At 36.1% G+C, this 25,551-nt stretch overlaps 1 long non-coding RNA gene across 1 annotated transcript; it reads right to left on the bottom strand.

The window, feature by feature from the left end:
• Positions 1-9,898: 9,898 nt before the first annotated feature.
• Positions 9,899-11,075, bottom strand: LOC128856157 (uncharacterized). The gene is made up of 5 exons (XR_008453819.1): positions 10,999-11,075; positions 10,853-10,939; positions 10,731-10,798; positions 10,325-10,674; positions 9,899-10,268 (listed from the first exon to the last, which is right to left on the bottom strand). It is a non-coding gene; the product is annotated as an uncharacterized LOC128856157 (long non-coding RNA).
• Between the last annotated feature and the right edge of the window lie 14,476 nt (positions 11,076-25,551).

The following is a 25,551-nucleotide window of genomic DNA, read 5'->3' as shown; positions in this document are numbered from 1 at the left end:
ATGATCATCTAGCTAAAAAAGGGGCATCACGCCTCTAATCATTTATGAGCCTTTCTGTGAGCTTACAAAATGCCACATTAACGATTTTCTCAGAAAACGGGAGGAGAAGAAATCCTTTGAACGCTTGAAAAAATTCCTAACGCCGTGCAGATGAATTTCTGATAAAGTACTTTCGCTCAGCGGAGTCGACTTAAGACTTCTAACTGGTTACTTTACAAGCCACTGTAGCCTGAGATATCATTTAAGCAAAAATGTTCTCCCCTTGAGACCATCATTTGTCGATTCGGTGAAATGCACATTGAAAACTCAGAACAGAACAGGTAGAAAAAAGCTATACCACCTTGGCGGTATTGCTATGCATTCGTATAAATTATGGAAAAATAAACACCAGAATGTGGAAAAATTTTTAAAAGGTCTCAGTGGGCTTCACACTATAGATCTTTTTTGGTGGCAGTGCGCAACAGCCTAATAATAATAATAGTGCCGTTTAACTAAAAATATGCTTGGGGTGTATAGAGTTCGTTAGCACCCCAATTATTGAGCCCTTCTTAACTTGTTTCATTAATTATCAATTTGTGTTTTGTTTTCTGTCGCAATATTTTTTTAACTTTTTTTTTCTAATTTCTTTTCTTAAATTCCTTATAATATTTTTGTAATTTCCTGTACTTCTCTCACTTTATTTAGTTAGCTTTTATTTTTTTTTTAGTTTTTTCCTTTTTGCTTCCTCATTCGTTTTTCTGTTTGTAAAACATTATTCACAATTTTTTGCTGCTCATCAATTTTGCTGGTCACTGATCTGCTAATCGCTGCGCTTATCGCTTATGGCTTCACTGGAAGTTACTTCGTAGGCAAGCGCCGAAATTAAATGAAATACCTTTTTTGATTCTAAATTTGGTCACTATTGGCAAGTTCCTTAAACTTATTTCTACAATTTATCTTCTCGAATTTATACTGCGGGCTTCAAATGTTTGCATGACACTTAATTAGGCATTCACATCTGTTGCTTACACTTTGTTGTTGGGAATCGTTATGACATCATCATTAGACAATTTAACGGCTCAATAATATAAGAAATTGCTTCAGGCATCGTTTTTGAATTAATTGCGGTAAAAGGTGCGAAAAAGTTAGTCATGAAATAAATATTTAATGGAATATTCTCAGTTGGGGTAGAACTCAAATTGAAAGCGTAGTATTTAAGCATTTGCTCCACCTTTTGGGTGCTATACCCCCTTCTTTTAAGAACTAAACTATTAAAAATTGAGATCTGTGTTGAGGGTCTGGCTTAATTTTGGTTCAGAAATAACACATCAAAAGTTCTCTTTCTCGAAATACATCTTCAATGCTCGTCATTGCTTAGGCATCCAATTCCTACGAACATAAAGAGTGATCTCTTTAGAGGTATCGGATTTTAAATTGAAAAAAAACAACGAAAATTCAAACTGAATGGGCTAAATTTCGATTCTAAAGATTTATTTTTCAACGATTATCTCTTTCAAATGTGTAATGCCATGCGTAATCACTAATTTTGAATGTCTCGCTGGAGGACTTCGGTCGGTATCTTGTGAATAACTTTAGTAATGTAGGCTTCCAATGCCTAAATCGCGACTAGTTTATCCACAAACTACACCGATAAGTAAAAGTACAAAGTCTGATATCACACGATCTTGGTGGCCAATCCACTGGCCCGAGACGAGAGATTAATTCCTCACCGAAACGAAGATGCAGTAAATTCATTATTTCACGAGCTGTATGGCAGGTAGCGCCGTCCGCCGTCTTCTTGAAACCAAATTTGTGCAGATCACGGGCTTCAATATTCGGCATGCGGCATCAAAAAGTCGTTTGTCATGGCGGCATAGCGTTCGCTATTCGTCTTTTAAGAAGGCCGCACCAAAGGATGTAATGGCTGTTTGTTGGTTCTGGAGTGGCTTCGGGTTGTTCTTCAGCTCAAAGTTGGCCTGAGCGCGTGATGAACACTTTTCACTTTACGCCAAAAAATGCGTGTTTTTCTGGCGTTAAACGATTTATGAAGTCCTCCCAAACCTGCTTGCCAAACCTTACTGAACAGAAATGCAACACAGCTTACCATTCTCATCTGTCAAATCATACTTATCAGACAGCTAAAAAAACTCCCGACATATTTAAATCTAACTTAAAATTTAAGACTCCAAGAAATTTTATTATTTAGAGGGCGTCAAACATCATCTTTTTTTGCATCATCAGCGAAGAGAGGGATGACGTTTTTCGAAATCGTTCTTGATCTACAATTTATTGACACCTTGGAATTGCTATTGTGTTTTATTATTTCCACATGAAACTTTTTTTAACACTGGTCACTTCTACTGCAGGTATTTAACTAGGGACCAACTGAATGGTAGTCACGCACAAACCCATTCGGGTAAGGCAGCCACCATATAATTCTCAAAATGTAACAAAACAATAGTTCTAGCTAGAGAAAACAGGCGCGGATTATTGAGAGAAGTAAGTAATTATAGGCTTTCAGTGGCTTTCAAACTCGCTCTAACTCAGCCACTCGTTTTGGAGCGTATCAAAGAAACGAAAATATTTGACTTGACTCATACGTATTAAGTGCGGTAATTCAGTTGTTCGCCAAAAATTGTAAAATATATGTGGAAAGCATACGCAGCTATTAAAAAAATTTGCCTAAAGAAGTTTCAAAGGCATACAATTCACAGAAATTTACTACTCGTCAAGCACTAGGTGGCCTAACCACTAGTTGATTCTAAAACCTAAACTCCTTCCAAGCATTCCTACACCGTAACGGTCCAAAGATATGCAGATTCGCCCGTATATTTATGACACTCATTAAAACGGAAACTAATTCACGTTTGCTTGTCAAATAAGAAAACAATAATCTGATAAAAAGATTACCACGGACTACAGTAGTCGGGAAAACAAGCTGAAATCCAACAACAACACAGAAAACAAACAAAACCAAATCAACAAAAAACAAGAAAGACACAAAGCCGCTGAGATGGTCCCAAACTCAGATTGGATGAGCTGAACTGAACTGAATCTTTGAATTGAAATGAGTAAAATGAAATATTGCTTTCAAAAAGAAGAAGAATAAAAGCAAAAAATAAATATTATATAACAGCAATGACAGTGGTGGCCAATTAGGGGCACTAGTACAATGAGAAATGGACCAAAAATGAAGAAATCGCACTGCAGCTGAATTGAGCTAAGCTAACAAAACAAAACAAATTTGAGCAGGCAAAAATTAAGATCTTTTTTTAAAAAATTTTATCTAATACAGTCGAACTTCTCTACAGTGAACTTCCATATAATGAAGCTCTCCATATAATGAACTGGTTTCGAAGACACTGCTTTTTCGTTCTACTTTCGGTGTATTTTTGTCTCCTTGTAATGAATTTCTATATAGTGAAGTTTTCTATATAATGAACAAATTTTACAGCTGGAAATTCAAGCGTCCTAAGTTTTTGTCTCCATATAGTGAATTTTTTCAAAAGTTTTCTGTTGCAAAAAATTACAGTTAGATGTGGACAAACTGTAATGAGGGGAATCCCAAAATTAAAACAGAAAGAGCTGAGCTATTACAGTTTTATTCAGTGATTGAAGTTAAAATGACGCATCGGAGCAGCATTTCGCTTGAAAAAAAGTTATTAATGATTAACAAAGTTAATGAAGGAAAGAAAAAAAAATATATTGCCAATGAATTCGGAATTCTTCCCAGCACTTTATCAAATATTTAAAAAAATAAGGAAGTGATTTTAAAAAATGCGGAGGATTTGGTAGTAAATACCAAACGCAAAAGACTTCGACCTTGTCATTTTGAGGATATTGACGAAGCAATGCTGAAATGGTTACTCGTTGCACGTGGTAAGAATCTCCCTTTATCTGTACCATTATTGAAGCAAAAGGGCAAAGATTTTGCGAAAGCACTAGGACACCACGAATTTGAGGCAAGTACAGGTTGGTTAGACAAGTTCAAAAGTCGGCATGGCGTTATTCAAAAGACATTATGTGGGGAAAGTGCTGACGCCAACATAGAAAACGGTGATGAATGAGTAACGAACGTCTTACCAAAATTAATTGAAAATTACAACATTAACGACATTTTTAATGCCGACGAGACTGCTTTGTTTTTCAAATGCTTGCCAACTAAAACACTGGCATTCAAAAATGAAAAATGCTTTGGTGGGAAGCAAAGCAAGGAGAGAATAACTGTCCTGGTGGGAAGCAATATGACTGGATCAGAAAAGCTAAAATTGCTGGTAATCGGAAAGGCCAAAAATCCGAGGTGCTTCAAGGGAATAAAATCTTTAGGTGTCGATTATGAGCTTAACAAAAAAGCATGGATAACCAGTGAGATTTTTACGAAATGGATTGTAAAACTCGAGAAAAAATTTTGTGATCAAAACAGAAAGGTGTTGTTTTTTGTTGATAACTGCACTGCCCACCCTAAAGATGTAAGAGACAAGTTGAGAAACATTCATCTCGCTTATTTTCCTCCCAACATGACTTCGTTACTGCAACCAATGGACCAAGGCATTATCTACAACATGAAACAACATTACAGAAAACGAATTTTAACGAATATATTGACTCAAGTGGATGAGGGAAATTCTGTTATGGCCATAGACTTGCTGCAAGCAGTTCGAAATCTTAGCAATGTATGGAATGTCTATGTTAAACCAGAAACAATTGCCAACTGTTTTAAAAAGGCTGGATTTTCAAAAGATGCTATGCAGATTCCATTTGAGCATTGGGATGAAGAGGACCTTCTTTCAATATCGGATTTGGCTGCTTTACAGTCTTCATTTAAAAAAGTAGCAAATATCGAAGCATCGTTTGATGACTACGTAAATGTTGATAATGGTGTGCAGACTTGGGACAACCCATGCGAAGAAGATATTCTCAACAGCATTTTTGAAAGTCGCGGAGTTCCAGCTGAACCTGGTAAGTATTTATCTTTTTATAGTCAAACGAAAATTTAATATGTAAATATTATTTCAGATAACGATTAACACGATTTGACCGTTGAAGAATTGGCAGAAACTGAGGAGGCATTACCTACGTTGATACAAGCTGCTTCATCCATTAGCGTAATTAGAACCTTTGTGGAAATGAGGAGTGACGTGCCGATTAATGTTTTCAACTCTCTACATGATTTGGAAGCTTTTATTGAAAATGAAAAATGGAAGACTGTAATTCAAACCAAACTCACTGATTATTTTAAATAAAATTACATAAAAAATCAATGTTTCTTTATAATGAAGTTTCTATATGGTGAAGTGATTTTCAGGTCCCGTGCGAATTCACTATATGGAAGTTCGACTGTATAACCAATCTCGAGACCATACACAACAGCTTTTGGTTCATGATGACATGTTGCTGTATACGTACATTTATTTTACACCAACATTCTAATGGGCGTGGTCGCCGCAAAATAAGATTGAAGTGGTCACAGATAAAAGTGATCATTTTAGTTTGGTTTGAATCAATTAATTATCAGTTAATCGATTAAAATAATGGAAAAAAATCAAAAAATATGTTTTATTGAGTAAAAGTAAAAAAAAAAAATTATAAATTTTTTTCATATATTAACTCAAAAAATATTTTTTATCGAGTCACTATGGTAACTAGGAATTGCTAAGATTTCAAAAACTTCTAATTTTTAAATTTTAAAAATTTAAAAGAAGAAAATCTCAGTTAAAATATTTGTGAAAATGATACAATAGTAAAAATAATTTCGCTTAAATCTCAAAAAATTAAACTAAGAAACACTTAATTAAAATACTTACGAAAATTTGCAAAACTTAAAACAACAAAAGCTTAATTAATACTTGAGGAAATAATAATAAATTAGTAATAATAATTTCGCTTAAATCTCAAAAAATGAAAATAAAGGAAATCTTAATTAAAATACTTATTTTTGTAAATTATAAAACGGACCACCCTAGCATCCACTCAGCTGCATAGGTATAATGAATTCATAACGATAATTTGTGGCAGCTGAATTGCAATGGGGAGCAGCTACAAATACATTTGGTTTAGTTTTTTATTTTTGCACACAAAGATTTGGCGGAAATTATACTCGTCTCTGTGAATAAAAATGAAAGCATCCGTCAAGTTGTTCATATATAAAGCTACCATTTGGCTTCTGTTTGCCATTCGGGCTCATTTTTTGTAATCTTCGTTTGTAGTTTTTATTGCTTTGTTTTTTGTTTTCTATTTTCTTTTTGTTTTTTTTTTTTGTTCCTTTTCGAAAAGTCCTAAAATTTAAGCACATGTATCTGTATGTATTTAGGAGTCTAGGGAGAATTCGCAAATAATGGTTCAGACAATTATCACAAGTGCAGTAGAGTTGAAAGTGGTGGCGCTTATTTTCCACTCAGCGCAATTATGAATTAATTCAAGTCACCAATATACTCTCAACAATAGCAGCGCCATAACTGGCATTGTGCAAATATGCGAAGTCACCTCTCTAGTCCACTCGCCTGTTGACACATTTTCTGCTGCAGCACTGTGAAATTATGAGGCATCATAATTGTAAAAAAGTCCTTCGATTGCAGTGATAAAATAAGCAAAAGCAAGTTGATCTCCAGACGTATTGCGCCATATCATTGATATGAATTTGATTATTGTTTTTTATATATTTTCTGTTGGCTTTAAGTTGTGAATGTAAAATTAAATAGTCAATATTTTTGATGATGCTACAAATATAAAAACTAATTTTAATTGTTTGTTTTTTTAATTCAGAGTATTGCATTCAGATGTTTTATTGCAAAACAACAAATTAAGAGGACTGGAAACTGTTGTTGGAGAGCCAGGGAAACTATGCACTAGTGCGGCTTTAGGTTTATTTTTCAAATCGGTTTTTCTGTTATTAGCATATTTAAAAAGGTCAACGCCTTTGTAGTTTTGTGTGTAAATTTCCAGCAATTTGGTGTAAAACTGAGGGAGTTATCGAACTCTGACTGATCAGGTGATACAAAAACTAAAGCTAAAGCTATATGAATTATTGAACAAAGATTCAAAAAATTTATATTTCACATTTCAACATTTTGATTAAAAGAAGCTAGAAAAAGTTCAGGAAGAAAAAACTACAACTCCGAGGCTAGAAAACAAACAAAAGTGCAAATGCAAGCTACGAAATGTTAATCTGGTCGCACTAATCAGCAATTGCACTAGGTTCTTTCTAATTTTCCTTCTGTCATCGCCACTAAACCTATCCATTAATCGCACTACTCAACGGCTAATTAGCATAAACATTGCGTATATTTTAATTGAGTCTGGCGTATTGCTAATGCCAAAACATAACAAATATAATATTTGCACTGAGAGATAAGCAAAATTATAAACAAACAAAGGTAAAAGGAAACAGCAATAAAGAAATAAAATGGAAAACAAATCACTAAACGAAATTTACGAAGAATGAAGAGCTATACTCGCACCTCAAATGCAACTTTGTTAATTAAAATTTAATTTGTTTTAAATGAGCTGATGTTGCCAAACAAACAATCAAATATTGTAAAAAGGCATGAAGCGAAATATGTTGAAAAAATTAGCTCTAAAATACTTTTAAAATGTTTTAGACAGCGCTAATGATAGTCATGAAAAGGGTACAATGAACCAAACGCAAGCACCAAAGTAAGGAGACAGCCGCTAGCTGGGGGAGAGTTGGAAAATTCGTAATTGCTGCAAAGTCACAAGCAAAGTACGGAAGCTAAACTTTCAAATAAACAAACTTCCACTTGTCATTCAGCTCGATTATTTACGTTGTCAAAAGAATTAGTGTGGGTGTGTGTGTGTGAGTTGTTATTGTCAAATCAAAACAAAGAGTATTTATCTCTCTATCTATAAATATGGATGAGTGATGCCTATCAGAAGCTATTTTGTCCTAGCGACAAATTTAAGTCGGCTTCAAATTTTAAGGGGAAGCTCCTTGCTATAGTAAAAAATATCTTCAGCAGCTCAATGAAATACCTATAGCTTAAAGATAAGGGGTAAAGTGAGATGAACCTGCTACGGACGAAATGGCGCTCTAAGAGACTAGACTGATGTAAAAATAATGTTCAATGCAAATGAAAAAAGATTATTGTTGAGAAAAGGTCATGGTTTTTAGAGGTGTGCTATTTAGCAGCCCGTTACTCGCTACCGTCTGAACAACGACTGATTGGACGAGTTTGGAGGACGAGTGTGTGAATATGTACGAGAATTTCAGTCGACAATAAGATTGTGATATTGTGATTAGTGATATACGAAAAACAATCAACGCAGTCTTCACTCTTGTTGTTTCGTGTGCTTTCTAAACAACGAATGATTGGACGAGGGTGCGAATACAAGGAAATGATCTCTTCACACTTTTCTTGTTCACCACAATAGCAAACCTGGTAATCTAACATCCTTGAGAAAAAATTGTGGTTTTAGGTGAATTCAGAATTAAATACGTGAGAGCATATTGAGGTGAAAAAGAGCGTGGTGGAAAAGGTAAACGGTTAAACAATGATTGCATTCTTCCTTCTATATTCTGTTTATGTTATACATACACATGATTCAATTTTAGAAGGTTAGGTAAGTAATGAAAAGGGTGCTTTGACACTCCCTTATTTTAGGGCTGCATTTACGAAGAATAGAGAAAGAGGGAAAAATGCTTTCCCCTTCTTGCCTAAAGGTAGTAAAAAAGCACGTAAAGTAGCTAATTAGTCTTGTAATAACAGAAAAACTAAGTATATTGGTTATTTAATCTACATTAGAAACAAACAACAGAAAAATTATTGTTTTCTTAAAGCAAATATAATATTTATTTAGAATATTTTCAATGTTTATCTAATACAAGAGCAGGCAGAACTATGTGATGTTACTTATGTAAGTTATCGACTGCAGGCCATCGAACACACGACTCGTAAAAATGCTTGTAAGTTTTCAACTGAACCTGCTGCTTTATTTGATAATGTCTTTTATAGTACAAATTGCTTACTTGCTAATACAATTTGCTTACTTACTAATACAATTTGCTTACTTACTAAATTCTTATTTTGCTACAATTTACAATGAAATTGCTTACTTGCTAAATTGTTATTTGTGTAATTCAATATTTTGTAATTATTATTGTTGTTGTTGGAAGTCGCGGCGGCTTATACTCCGTCGCGATTGCTTCCGCTAAATATTGTATGTAAATATTGGCTAATCATCAAATTGCAAATGGAACAGTTAAGTAAGGTTCTTCACATTTTGTCGCGATCACTTTCTTTCGCACAAAATGTGATTTTGCTGTTTCTGCATTTTTATGAACAGAGAATATAAGTAAGGTTCTTCACATTTTGTCGCTTACTTCCGTTCGCACAAAATGTGATTTTGCTGTTTCTGCATTTTTATGAACAGAGAATATTGACTGTGTTAACTTGTATGTGTTTCAAGTTAGTTCGTAGTTGGAAAACAAAAAATGAGTTAGATGTGAAACGAGACAAAAGTAAAAAAATGGAGTCTCTAAAGGAGTACTTTCATTACATTAAAAAATGCTGCTAGTAAACAAAAATATTTTGGAAAATTAGTTCACTCTTATGCATACAAAGCCATGTTTAGTAACCTTTGCTTTGTTTTCACAATTTTTTATTCCTGAAATAAATACTGACTTTTAGCATCCTTTATATGTATGAATATTATGCATTGAAAGAGTAACTTGTTAAACCACAGATTTGGCTGCCATGATATCATACGTTAAAAATAACCAGCAATATTTCCGAGGAACATTTTAAGAATCTAATCTCGCAATAGATTTGTGTATATTTTGTGGGAAAGAATAAAATGTAGTGATAATAAAGGAATATAAATATAATAAAATTCTATAATACTACAAGTCCTTTAATACATCAAAAGGTCAAAATAAACTTAAACGACAGGAATGGGATAAAAGAGAAAGTTTAATTCCGTATTTCGTGCATAATAATACATGTACATAAAGACATTGCGAAAGCAGAAGTTCAGTCGATCATTTTCAAACATAAGAAAAAAATTGGAGTTAGAAGAGTTAAAATTGTTGGCAACAAAAATTACAAATTTACTACAATAGTTTATAGTCTAAAATTTGTCTACATTAATATAATTGGCGTCCTTAATATTAGTAAGAGTTAGGAAAATGCATTCATATGGTCTAAAACTAAAACATCGAAAAATTTCATATATTGATAGTAGATTAGTAATTGTGATTGTTTGTAAATTTACGTATACCAATACAACGCGTCGCAGTAATGAACCGGAGCGGAAATATGAAGAAAGTGGGCGCACTGTAAACAAAAAATCTTAAAAATTGTTAACTCACAAATATATCACTACAACTTACGTGTAATTGTAGACGTAAATCGCGAGGACTTGCTCGTGTAGGTGTTGCGCATGCATCTACGCACAGCATATTGTTCTAGACCGGGTAAGATATCGACGTGGACAGCCAGTTCGGAAGACTAATTTGATTTCAGTGGTAGCAGCACTAGACCGTCACATGTCAAACACTTAACTAGGTATTTGCACCATCATACACAGCACGCTCAATGTCATCTATGAAATTGTCCGTAGAACCACATGTGATAATGGTAGAAATACGCCCATACTTGCCTTTGCTTCTAAAAACCACAATAGTTGTGCCGCCTAGCTCTTAACATACACCTTCCGTTGCACTTGCTCGTCTGTGAAGTCCTATAAATAAAAACTTTTAAAAACAATTTAATAGCAAATATTCTAACAGAACTTACTAACTGTAGTTCATGTATTATATGTAAGGTGGTCACTATTATATTTGTAAAAACGCTGTTCTAAAAACCTATTACTGAAAAAGTTTAATAAGAATTTTTACAAATATCTGATCTGGGCTTACGTATGAAAATTCACAAGCCGGTGGTTTTCTCCAGCAGAAAGCCGACTCCAAATAATCGACTACTACCATATGTAAGACATAATCGACCTAAATAGTGAAAAACGACATTAATTTACAAAATATTTTGTTTTTATTATTATACTTACTTGAACGTTTACAAACAGATAAATGATTTTCAAGGCAAAGCGTCAAAGTGGAAACGGTGTTGTCGACCATATTTGCACCAAAAGTTTAATTTTTACTACAATTTGAAGTTTTTTTCAAAGAACATGTACGTATATTTGTAAAGAAACAACATGTTTTCAAATAAGGGAGCTGATTTGTCAAGAGGGAGCGAGAAAGCTGCTTACTTACCTAACCTTCTATAATTGAATCGTGATACATACCTACATATGTCATATATTCTGCTTATGTTACATTGGAGGTTTTTTAAGAGCTCTTAACTTAAAATGATAGTACAAAAGAGAAATATTGTTGAATGATTTTTTTATTATAATCTGGTATATGATTTCATGGCATTTTTTTTTTTTTGAATGCAAAAATGCAGTCAGTATGGTCCTATAGCACTCGCCATTTATCGTAACGGCAGCCGCTTTTTCATTTCGAATTAAATAAGGACCAATGATGCCGTCAGTGCTCCATGAACTTCACGCACAGATTTATTTTTTGTTTTGGTTTCAAAGTAACTTTCCATAATTTGGAAGCATTGTTCTGGCGTTAGAGGATTCATGATGACTTGCCGAATCTTATTGGACAAAAATGTCAACACAATTTGACATTCTCAGTTGCGAAACTGCAATCGATATCGATAATTCTCATGCAGCTAAAAAATACCGATAGAATGGAGATAATGACTGGAGATTCGCTAACACAGAGATATATAAAAAGATTACTGACGAAGGAGAATATCTGTTTACTGAACAGCAAACGAATGCCGCCTAGTGTACTCATACATACATAAAATCAACGCAACAAATGCACAACGCAGCGCTGGCTAGTTCTTCAGTCTTCCCTTCCAAGTGTTTTTTGTGCAGCATTATTTGGTTACCAATTCATTTATCATATCGTTTTTGCAATGGCTACTTAGTCAAATTTGACATCAAAAACAAAAAAAAAAAAAAAAAAAAAATATACATATACATATGTATATATTAAATTAATTACCAAATGAAATAGCAGTTACATAAATTCATGCTAATTTCCAGCTTGAAAAATCGATTTATGTTGCGGTCATTTCAGCTCAAATGTGAGCTAATAAGAAAATGGTGCAACAACAGCACTGAAGCAAAACAAAAATGAAAAATCGCATTAAAGCAAATAGCAAACAAAGCTGGACATAGCAGCAAATTAATGCCACAAAATATGTGCATTTACATAAAAAATGGCCTACAAACAAATTAGTTCAATTTTTGCAATACCAAAGAGGTCGGGAACAGTCGCTAACTCTGCTAAGTATCTACCGCCGCCCTACTTACTATTTTCCACAAAACGCTCCACTTACAATTACATTGATTTTTTCAGTCTGCTTTTGTTTTATTACTTTATTGCTTTTTGTTTTTTTCTGCTACTTAGTTGCTGTCTCGTTACGCTTTGTTGCCGAGTAGCGCTTCAATCAATGCCTGTGGGAATTTCCATCATTTTCCGAATGCAAATTTTGGCAAGTTTTGTAATTAAATACAAATTAATAGTTGTCAGACGAACATACACACATTTATGTACCTACAGCCATACATTGCCACTACTTTGGTGGTCTGTGAAGATACTCGTTAGCTTCGGCTTCTACAGTCGGGATTGAATAAGAGCAGACTAGCTTGCTTTAGCTGGATTTGGCATGACTGTTGCTGGTGATGCTGGAGTAAAATACAATTTGAGTTTTTTGTTGGAGATGTTGATAACTAGTCGAATGTTAGAAATACAACACGTTTTTTTATAATTATTTATTTGACTTTTACAATGCGTAGACAAAATATAATAAATAAAATGTTTAGTTTATATTTGAAAGTAATAAATTTTGAACTTTTAGTCAGTTCGCTTTTGGGCGAAAAAGACACTAATAACTTTGGAATTTTTCACGTATGTATTTTGTATACTGATAGCAATACACTCATTCTTTCTAGCTTGGAAACCTCAAGACATGCAATCTACCCGACTTCCGAAGTATTTTCCTGTTAATATATTTGCCTACTTCACATTACACTAATAAGTTGGATCTTTATTAAATACGGACATAGTATATCTTAGCCGTAGGGAATGTTTACAAAAGGCCTCTTTAATTGGAGCAGTTCGTAGCTTATTGCGCTAGTTCTTGTGCATCCGGCTAGAGCTTTTGTTCTGAAATGAAAAATAAGAAATGCACGACCCCATTCACGAATCCCGAGAATGGAATAAATTAGAAAATCACATCATATCGCTCCAACTTGAATGGTTTTCGATGTGTATTTTAACCAACAATGGCTTCTAAAAATTACTCCAATTTACTCCAATTACTCATCTGCTTTATTCTGTACCATATTTTCACACCTATTTTCAACAATTTTTGGTTCTCTTTAAAGTAAAACATGGTAACTAGAGATTAAGTTACATACATATACAATAACGTAAATACTTTTCTTCTGTCCGTGTGCTCGAAAAACCAGCCACACGCCAGCCAGAAAACAAGGTCACATCTTTACTATAAATAAAGCAAAATTACTCATATCTGGAGCAAATGATGAACCTAAGAAAAGCAATACAACGCAAGTAAAGTTAAAAAAAATGCGTTGGGCCACGCCCGCTTTTGAACGAATGCATGAATCTCGATGAAAACTTAAAAAAATCGCCCACGCTTGGCACACGTATTGCTCCGCACGTCATTTAGATGCGACATAAATGTTATTGAAATCAGATAAAAACTATGCCCGCTTTTTATATTTTAAGACTATATCCGTGCATCCTTCCTTCCGACGTCACAAGCTTTATTAGTTTTTTTGATTACAAAAATCAGTCAGCCCAAATAAAATTGCGCGAGTATAAAGAATTCAGACCGAATGGAACTTAGCACTTCCTTACTTCTTTAATATGACAATGCTAGGCCATATAATGCAACACAGATGAAAACATGGAATATTTTTACTCTCTAAACAATTATTCTGTCGATTATCACATAGTCACAGCACATCTGAATGGATGTTGCTGCAGGATTAGTAAAGCTATTTCAATTTTGTCATCCTCGCATCTTTGTGGCAAAATAGCAACATCAGCTTTTATACCAAATTGTGCATATTTAACACAAATGTCAAATCAGTCCTCCTAGGAGTACAGTAGGTTCTGTTTTTATGCGGTAGATACGTTCCACAAGAAACATCATAAAAAAAGCTACTAGTTCTATAGTAAAACTATAGATACGTTTCAAATGCTAAAACCGCATAAATCTGAAATAATCGCATAAAAAAGGGCACTAGTCCCATATTATTACTATAGATACGTTCCATAGACCGCATGAATCTGAAATAATTAAATAAAATCGCATAAACAAAATATTGTATCTTTGAAAATTATATCTTTATATATCTTCCATACTTGTAGGGTTAGCATTTCTGATGTAATCTGTGATGAGTTTTTGCTTAGCTGGTTTAGAATCTTGTTTGTATGTACAATTCCCGATAGGTCGACATGCATTTTGTAATTTAAAAAAAAACCGCACTATTTCAAAATCGTATAAAAAAAAGCCGCATAAAAACAGAACCTACTGTATATGGTCCCACCACATGGAAAGTAACTGCGGCAATCACATTTGTCAGCCGCTACCTGCGCCGTCTTACGGGGAACGACCTGGGATATATGGCTCGAAACCTTATCCAATGGGGAATAAAAAAAGAAAATAATAATAAATCTGTGCGTGAAATTCATAGAGCACTGATGGCATCATCGGTCCTTATTTAGTTCGAAATGAAAAAGCAGCTGCCGTTACGGTGAATGGCGAGTGCTATAGAGCCATACTGACTGAATGGACCATGTAACTCGTAGCCACAGCGGACATATGACGGATTTCATATTCAAAAAATAAATACCATGGAGTTATCTACCAGATTATAATAAAAAATGAATTCCAACAATATTTCTGTTTTGTTTTATCATTTAACTTCTCAAGCACTTAAACAAACACCCGACAATAGCAGTTGCCCCTCGTCATAAAGAGCAACTTATAAAAACCATCTGCTATTTGAAAGTGCCATAAAACTGTGGGTCAATTGACTATTTAGGGAAAACATCGCACGGCGCACAGCACAAACTGGAGGAGAATATTATAAATATTGAATATTCAGGGTGCATTCGGTATTTGAGGAGTAGACCTGTCAAATGTAATGAAAGTTCACGAACTCTTTACACAACATTTACGTAACATACATATATCATACAATCATTCCATTAGCTGCAATAACATCCTCGATGCGGTTCGGAATCGCTTGCATGCCCGGTTCAAAAGCTATTTATTCATATCAACCATAACGGTATTAATTGCAGTGTTCAGAAAAGAAATGGTGTTATGAGGATACTTATTGGCGATTAAGGTAGGCGACTATAAGTTCAGTGTTGTGTACCCATGAAAATTTTCAGCCATCCAATCATGTTTCGCCTTTGCTTTGTGTGAAGGAGCGGAGTCTCAATTAAGGATGTATTGGCCACCACGTACACTCTAAAAACAGGGTTTCACTACTGCATCTAGAACCTCGATATATGCAGCGAAATACACACAAAATCCTCGAGTTAAAAATTGTGGAGGCATGAAATGTCTTTCGTTACTCAAAACACCTAAAACCAGACAGTGGCTGAAAGCTTCGTGTGCATGTCAGTAGGGACCTCTGTAGTATTGGAATAAAGCCCTCTGTCATTTCTGCGGTTCGTATTTTAGTGTTAGTAAAAATTTTGATTCCTCAGAAAAAAAGAACCATAACATCTCAGACACTTTAGGATGTTTAATTTGGCTTAGAAGGCATTTTGCTCGGATAATTCGCTGTTCTTGACGCTGCTCCGACATAAACTGTCTTTAGCGCATAGACAACTCCGAGGTAAGACCCTCCTCGCAAAGGCCTTCATTTATTGCCCTTTTTGAATGAATTCTGCAGATCGGGCAGTGCCAGAACGTGCCTCGTGTTTTTTGCCCTTTGCAACAGATTCTACATCTTCATCTGATGCTTCCAATTCACGGGGAGCCTTATGAACGAAACGGGCGCACTTAAGAAAATTAGAGATTTCTAAATCTGTGTCAATTGCACCCATACGTGGATAAATAATGGTTTCGGGAAGTTAAAGCCACATTCACATGTACATGCATATCCTCATCTACCGTATACATCCTGTATATAATAGGACTATGAATAAGTTCGTGCGGTTTTTTTTCGAAATTTGAAACTTTATTGACGTAAAATGGTTACAAATTTAATATTCAAAATATTGTCCATCGCTTACTACTACTTTTTCCCATCTTTCTGGCAATTCACGGATTCCCTTTGTGAAAAATTCGGTCGGTTTTGCCGCAATCCACGAATCGATCCATTTTTTGACTTCATCGTAATTACGGAAGTGCTGGTCAGCCAGGCCATGTTGCATCGATCGGAAGAGATAGTAATCGGATGGCGCAAGGTCTGGACTATACGGCGGGTGGGGTAGGACATCCCATTTGAGCGTTTCTAAGTATGTTTTGACCACTTGTGCAACATGTGGCCGAGCATTGTCATGTTGCAAAATAACTTTGTCGTGTCTATCGGCGTATTGCTGCCGTTTTTCTCGCAGTGCTCGGCTCAAACGCATCAATTGTCGTCGGTAGACATCCCCCGTAATCGTTTCATTCGGTTTCAGTAGCTCATAATACACAACACCCAGCTGGTCCCACCAGATACACAGCATAACCTTCAGGCCATGAATATTCTGCGCCGACGTCGATGTTGAAGCATGGCCAGGGTATCCATACGTTGCCCGACGTTTTGGATTGTCGTAATGGACCCACTTTTCATCGCCAGTCACAATTCGATGCAAAAAACCCTTTCTTTTGTGCCGTTGAAGCAGTTGTTCGCATGCCATAAAACGGCGTTCAACGTCTCTTGGCTTCAATTCATACGGCACCCAATGGCCTACCTTTCGGATCATTCCCATGGCTTTTAAACGTTTGGAAATGGTTGATTGATCAACTCCCAAAGTTTTTGCAACCTCTTCTTGCGTTTGAGCCGGATCTTGATCGAGCAATTCCTCCAATTCGGTATCCATGAACTTTGGCGGCGCACCCTCGCGTTCTTCGTCTTCCAAGCCAAAATCACCACTTTTAAAGCGTGCAAACCACTTCTGGCACGTTCGCTCAGATAGAGCATGCTCACCATAAACTTCCACCAAGATACGATGACTTTCGGCTGCTTTTTTCTTCATATTAAAATAATGAAGAAGAATTCCCCGCAAAAACACATTATTTGGCACGAAATTCGACATTTTCAAGTGTGGTAAAAATATTGTTGTTTACGCTTCAAATAAAAAACTTATACTGACGTTTGTGCCTTACGACAGTAGCTCTCCAATGAATGTTTGGAAATGTGGATCGATGGAATAATAATCAAGTTACGCCATCTGTTGTAAAACCGCACGAACTTATTCATAGTCCTATTATATGCACATAAAAAGAACTGTAACAAATTAAATTTAAAAAAATTAAAAAAAATGAATAAAAGTAAAACAAAACTCCAATGCTTCCAAGCATTCTTATACACATTTTTTGATTAAATTCTAATATAGTGTACCAAATAATGATATCTTTAATATGTCCATGAATTCATTTTTTATACTTATAAATTCCAATTATTTCATGCACATCTTAATCCGCTTTACTATTTTGAAAAAAATCGAAATATCTGCATTGATTGAGTTAATTCCAAATTAAATTACACGACTAAAGAATGCTCAAATGATGAAAATTCAATTGTTTTGCTTCCTATCAGGTCTGGTCAGCTTATGCGAATTAATTGCAATTGGGCACGAAGCGAATGAGGCACCATTAAATGAACACAAAATGCTTGGTCACAGTTAACTGCAGCCTTGCTGTTAGTGTTGGTTACTGCTACTTACATATTTCTCTCAATAAATCAAATATCGCAATGAGCCACAAAGCATAAGCTTTTAACGCCTCCGTGAATGCTGTTGACTCTTTGTGGTAGCCGCTGCAATTTTTTATGCAAAATAAACACACAAAAAAGGAGCGCAATTAAAATATTAATATTTCAAATTTTTTCGGCTACCGGGCCTGTAGCGGCTGGTATTTCCTCTGCATGCACAAACGCCTTGCCACCGCTCATTGGTGTCCACAGTTTGTAGTTAAATTCAATGTTTTTTTGTTGTCTCAGTAATTTGCGCCCGCTGAATAATACTTAAGATGAAGGCAACAGAATTAACTGAAGCTATCTGAAGAACTCATTTGTAGGCCAATTTGTGAATTATGGCCAATCGATGTTGTTGATGCAAATTATACCCCTACTCACTGGCGCATTACGGTTTTGTAACTTTGTTAACACGTCAGTGCAGAACTTTCAAGATGATGAAAGGAATCAATTTGGACCCATCTGCCTAACGCGCCCATCCGTGCGCTCAGTAATATGACGTTTCCACCACAGCTTACTTTTAGGCTTGCTGCCGCTGGCGTGCTTGAGCGCAAACACCAAAAAACAATTGTCAAATCTCATACAAATATCATAACCCAAACCCATTTCAAACTCATCCTTTACTCCGTGCTTGTTGTGTGGGGTTGCAGGCGTATAATGGCTTTTTTCTCTTTTGTTATTGCATTTTTGTCGAAAAATGGCAATAATGTTTTACAGCTCATCAATATCGAGACAATTTGATTGGTTGCAGACGTCTAATATTAAGATATACATGCAGAAGAATAAAACAAACAACTTGAGTTAAACACAATTTCCACCACACGTGCAATGGAAACAGCTGACAATACTCTCAAACCGAGAACCCAGGATTTGCCTTTGGTGGAAACATATTATAACTGAAGTAAAGGCTTAAATATGGTAATGAAACTCTATCAAAATTGCTTTTGGTCTGGCCTAGGTATGCAAAATGAACGGAATCTGTTAGTATTAGCGTCTAACTTCTACGAAAAGATATTTTAAGAATTAAATAATTTCATATTTTAGTATCTACAAGCAGCAGCGCCGTCAGAATTGGGAAGGCCCTATCCGACCAATTGGTACCAAATGAGGCTTTACTGTCGTGTGACTTATTTAACCGATGTTGGAAAAGATCGTGCAGAACTTAAGCGCTCAAGTACAATATTTTATAAGAACGTACAATCGTTGGCGTATGCCGATGATATTGACATCATCGGACTTAACAACCGCGCTGTTAGTGTTCTTTCCAAACTGGATGAAGAATCAAAGCGAATGGGTCTGGCGGTGAACGAGGACAAAACGAAGTACCTCCTAATGCACGGGCATCAGCTGTCTGTTAGTCAGCTTAATGACAGCCCAGAGTAGTGTTTACAAGCGCGTGGAAGCATTTTGCCGAGAGTAAACGCGAAAAAAGAAAATCAGTATTGGATTTCAAACATAATAGTGTGATTGCATTATATTTGACTGGAAAATCAATACCAGCAATTGTTCGTGAGCTCGAGCACCTTAAAGTAAATACAGTTGTTGTTTATCGCACCATTGTTACAATGAAACTGGTGGTATCGCGAAACGTCATGGAGATAGTCATCAAAACACTGCAACATCACTTGAAATGGTTCAAAAAGTGAAGAAGCGACTTGAGCGAAATCCCCGACGAAGTGCCAATGGCGAAAGAACTGAAAATATCTGACCGTAGCATCCACCGCATACCGAAAAATTATCTCAAAGTCAAGCCTTACAAGATCCAAAAGGCGCACGATCTCACACCAAAGCAGCAACAAGTTAGTTTTGAGAGAGCGAATTGGGTTGTTTCGCTTGGCCGAAAGCGGTCAATTTCCTAACATTGTATTTTCTGACGAGGCAGCACTCGCCACAAGTAATAGTTTGTGCCGCTGTAACCACAGATGGGCGCTCTCCAATCGTTTTCATTGAGCCTGGCATCAAGGTAAATGCGAAATATTATCGGGAAAGTATTCTGAAGGTTGTTTTGAAGCCGTGAGCAGACAATCCTTTCGGTGGCAGACCATGGGCGTTTCAACACAACTCAGCACCGTCTTACAAAGCACTAGTGAACCTGAAAAAAGCCACTGTCCGCGAGTGGGCCAAAATTCCTGCAAGTCGCATTCGGGCAGCTGTCGATTCGTTTCTGGACCGTCTCAATGCCATAGTCAAGGCAAAAGCTGGTCATATAAAGCAAAAGTAAATTGTTTCTTAATTTTGTATTATTTTCTCACATTTTTTACTTTGAATTGAATAAGAGTTTTTTTTCTAACTAAAGTTATGGCCTTTTTAATTGGTTACACTTTGAGTGCCGGACCCTGTAGGATGTCATGAAATTTTATTGTAACAACTGTCTCTTTGAGGTTGGTACTAACTAAAAAAGAGGTAAATGCAATAAAACTCTGGTGCCATCTATGTGTTATGCCCGGGACTTTTCAGCCCATGTGTTATTTACATACATAGGTAAACCAACACCTAGTTTTCAATAGAATTACTTGCACATTGATTGACAAAATGTATTCAGCACAGTGTGATTTAATTTGACAGCGACTGATGAGTGCTCTCATAAAAATCATATTATAATGCGTACTATACGTACACAAAAAACAAAATATTGTAAGTCAAAACAAATAATTGTAAGTACTTTAATCGCGCCATTTTTCCATTAACGTAAAATCGAACTGTTTTCGGCGATTCGGTAGTATTTATTGCAACTCCATACGACATCGTTTGTAAAATTACGAGATCCTGGAAGTTGATAGAAGCTCCAATATCATTAAAGTTAATATTGAAATTTAGGGGCTTTCATCCAATATCATATAATGTGAGTGAACCGTAAGCACAGATAAGTAAGTCCTTAATAAATCAGTAGATGTTTCATCTGATTCGCTGATTGGCCATAGGTATAAGACACAAGCGTGGTATATAAAATTAAATCCATATTCTTCTAATGACTATAAGGTCGTCCGCGTTCACCTGAAGTTGCGGGCATATTATTTAGAAATATTACCCTGAAATCACGCGTGTGATGCGGTTAATACCCTTAGAAAGGGTGATCTATTCTGATTTTTGGGCTTGCTCTCTCTCCCTTTAATTTGTTGTACTATTTGCGATTACGCGTATCAAAGAGAACTTGCCAGAATTTAAAATTTTACTTCGAGGCCTAACAAAAAAAGGCAAACCAGGAGCAACAATTTTTAGAGCCTGAACAGAAAACTGTCGAGCTTTCTTCTTGAACTTGGTAGAAAAGACGTTAAGTTGATGACCCATGAGGACATCATATGACCACCATTGGAATTATTGAGAATCCGATTCGCCTGTCTTGCTTAGAGGAGCCGGATAGCACTGAGCATTTTCTCTGTGAGTGTCCTGCCCTTGCTAGAGCAGGCTGCGAATTTTAGGTTCCGATGTTATGAGAATGAGCAAAATTCGTTCTTTCAAATTGGAGGATAGTCGGGAAAATTCTCACAGGACTGCTATTTCTGTCTCCTTCTCTATCTTTTCCTCCTTGGTTATCTCCCATTTTACTTTCCAGAGCACTAAATGTAAAGGGATTTTGAGCCTGAGTGTTTTAGGGGTTACCATTTCATACAAAATAAAGATTTCTATCACTCAAAATAATTGTTTTATTTAGTAAAAAGTTGGTAGAAGTAATAAATAGCCTTGCTTTGAGTTAAAATATCTTTTCTAAAAATCATAAGTCTGTGCAGTTTTATTCAGAAAATCATTTGGCAATCACCTGTAGGTCTTCACTGGTGCAATTAGTGAGGGAGGAATGGGGATACGAGACGGGCGCCAGCTCTGTATTATATGCATCGTGCTTAAGTGGCGCTCCAAAGAAAGGAAAACCATGGAAAATTGGAAAGTGATTGCCAGCAGAGTATCCAGAATTTATGAAATATATAGGAAAATTACTGAATACATTTTTCTCTGCTCACCTGGTGAATTTCATCAGGGCGTGAATAGTCTTCAATTAATTTTCATTAAATCAATTCATTTTAACGCTTGGCTCGTTCTAAAGGCTATACAGCATTGAAAAGCCTTCCACCTGCGATATACGGAGCTTTGCTAATTTCGAGAAACTACTGATAAATCCGCGAAACGCAAGCAGCCCTGTCCGCCCTTTTAAATATTCAGAGCCTAGCCACTGTGGGCTCGTGCTACCCTAGAACATTGTATGTTAAAGATGGTAGTGTCAACCATCAAGACAACTGTGAAAAAGTTTGATGGTGAACTGCTGAGCATCAAATATAAGATCAACTCTTCAGAAGAAGGCTAAGGAGAACAAACTACGCCTCATTTTTCTCCCACTTTTGTTAGGGGGGCGTAGATCGAAGCTGCATATCAGGTCCGCGTGCAATATAAGGTACGATTCTGCAGAAATCACTTCCGAAGCGCGACCTGGAGAGTTTACTATTCAGCAAGCTGAGACGCATTACAAAGCTGAGGCAAAGATAAAAATTCTTGAACTTCGAGGCAAGAGTAGACGAAATGAGATCGGAGACGAATACGAGATGCGCGCGTAGTGTCATCAGAGTGCTTACAGATCACTGCTTAATAGGTAATGATTCGTAGGAAGAAGGCGTGCCTATCCAAAAATGCTGGATAAAACATCATTTCTAGGATCATAGATTACCAGGTTTGCCCATCCTCCATCGTAAAAAAAAATTGTGAGAGTAACTTCGGCTGCAACTTCATCGGGTACATGGCACCATAATTCGGTTCGCTCATTTCGTATTCACGCAGTCGTCCATCAGATGGCATCGAAGCAACATAAGTGGAGACTGTGTTGATTTTTTCGTATATTACCAACATAATCTCAGATGTTTTGTAAACAAACCTCTATCAAAAAGTACCCGGGGCATCAGCCAATAAGCTGGTTCTTTCAAATTCACCGGTTAACAGTACGGCCTTCACGTACCTCAGAAATCTTTTCACCATGTATGATTTTTTATCTTCCTTTGTAGCCCTCCAACACCATGCAAAAACAGATTTCGGCTTCAATAAGTAGCCTTAGACACTTTGATTTAAAATTACGAAGAAATTCAACAGGGGTACTAAATGAGATAGATCGATTAGTAAGCTAAACTGTACACGGATAGATTCCTCACTAAGGAATGTGCTGGGACAGTTGTTTGCGGGTTGAGGAAAAGACACTCGAAAGCGCTAGGCAAGAATGAAAGTAGTCTGGTCAAGAATACAGAAGTCTACGCAATGGAAAGATGCTCACACTTTCACTTTAAACGCATCTTTAACAGCATACGCTTGTACATATATAACTGGCGCTTACATACTTTCTAAGTGTTTGGCCATGCTCCTCTTCCTGTTCAAGGTTTCTCACAAATGGAGGGATCTATAGTTTTACGCCACCTCCGGTTTTTTATGAGGAGCCTTTTCATGGCAAAATGACCAGGCAGCAATCACAGCTCTCAACTCTTTCTAGGTTCCATCAAAATTGGAGTTGTATTTCCTTGATTAGCTGAATCTCTTCTTCTTCTACTTGATTGGGGCGATAGCCGCATACCCGATTGTGGCCGAGTTTAAAAATGGGTAACTTCTCCCTTCTTAATCAGAAAGTAGGGCAAGTCAAATAAGATCATATCATGATAATCTACCGGGTTTATCGCAGTTAAAATCATTGATAGGTAGCTTTAACCTAAATCGATTTGAAGATAAGGAATTAAATAGGAATAACTTAAGAACCAGGCTCCGGGCCTAAAAAGTTGGATTCATAGCCCATATTAGTTAGAGAGAGACCTCAGCCTCAACGATATCCACGTGTCCACGGACCTATTTTTGCATCAGGATATTATTTCTACCGACATAGTTCAGCCTAGACTTACAGGACTTAACTACGCTAGAAGTGGTCAAAGGATTGTCTAAGACCAATGAGAGCAAGTTTTCTGTCGCCGCAAGCACATACAGTTCTGCCTGAATAGAACCGTGCTCGGTCCTGGAGCCATCCGTAAAAATGCGAAAATAGTGTTTGCCGGGCTCATTTTCAGAGTTTAACCATAATTGAGCCTCTGGCTGATCGTTGGATAGAAGTCCATGCCTTCTCTGTTGTTCCATGCCGGACAGGGGCCTTAACAATTCACATTGTGTTTCAGCCTGCAGATGGCCTTCAAGGCCTCTCCTTGGATGAAAACATCAATATCATTTCCGCCTGCTAAGATATCACGTAAGTCATTTAAAAAACAGAGAAAAGCAAAGGTATAAAAAACATCCTTGCTTCACTCCGGTGGAAATTCTGCATTCATTTGACATGACACCAGTCCATATAACTGAATTTGTACTTTTCTAGACTGTTTCAATGCAACTTAACATAGTGGTTGAAATAGCCAGATTATGTAACTTTTACAACTCAATATAAATATTATCCACAGTCGAGTGATATTCAGTGTCTGAGTTGTTACTTATTTTATGATTATTTTTGTACTGTAAAAATGTAGAATGCAAAATAATTCGCGCTGTATTTTATTCTAATTATTAAAAATGTTAATATATACTTATGCATGTACAAATGTATTCATTTCAATATAACTCCATTCATCTTTTGCCTTAACACACTTTCATATTTCCAGTTTTTTTTATTAAAATTGAGTAACAAGTAAATTGTTTTAGTTCTATTGATTTTATCAAACTTAAAAGTCAATTAATTCCATTCAGTATTTTATTTATGTTTTTTTTTATATTTATTTTGCCTTTCGTATCACAAATTCAATCGGCATGAAAATCAAAAACCAGAAACCACATCATCACTCGTGGGAATCTCATTTAATTGCTTATTTCATGCAAGTTACCTTCACCTGAACGGCAACTACCGATAAATTTGTTGATTCGCTACAAACTTGTAGTCAATCTGTAATTCATCAATATACTTTATATACATATGTACACTCATAAGCAAATACATACATATATACATACTTGTTACTAATTGTGCTCCTCTAACATACTGACCCTTTTTTCTCATAAGCAATTGAAGAAGGGTATTTGAATTATTGTTGCAATTTGTTTTTTTATTTTGTTAGAGCAGGCTTGTACTTATACAGGGTTATTCATTTCGGAATGTTGAAAGTATCATTTTTTTTTCTTTTTTTTTGGAGGAGGGGAAGCATCAAAATCCTTTGGCCGAAGCCGTGGTGTGGGACTTTAACCCAACTAAACCCCCCCTCATGTTCTACGGTATGTCCTCCTGGAACTTCACCGTTAAGTAATACGTCAGGAGGCCCTTTTGAGTATATTATTACTCAATCGTCTGTTATTGTCATTCTGTTCTGTACATTGTGTTAAGGAGCTCTTTCTAGGGACCTACGTGAATATTCCGCGTATTGAAGGTTATTCATGATATTTGCGGCCACTACACATGTAATTTTTCAGTTTTCTTCGTTTTCGCACATATGTGGGATAAGATTTGTCTCACTTATGTTTTCGCCAAACGCTCCCTCAAGTATATTTCACTCATTAATAAGCCGCAAGCAACCGTATCCAGTCAGCAACTGTGTGCTACAAAAATCAATTTCTCCGTGTTTTTGCTCAATCCACCTCGCAATGTTTGGA

Source organism: Anastrepha ludens, chromosome 2 (genome assembly GCF_028408465.1).
Source record: "Anastrepha ludens isolate Willacy chromosome 2, idAnaLude1.1, whole genome shotgun sequence".
NCBI lineage: Eukaryota > Metazoa > Arthropoda > Insecta > Diptera > Tephritidae > Anastrepha > Anastrepha ludens.
The sequence above is the reverse complement of the archived record's forward strand: the minus strand, read 5'-3'. Positions and strand labels throughout refer to the sequence as shown.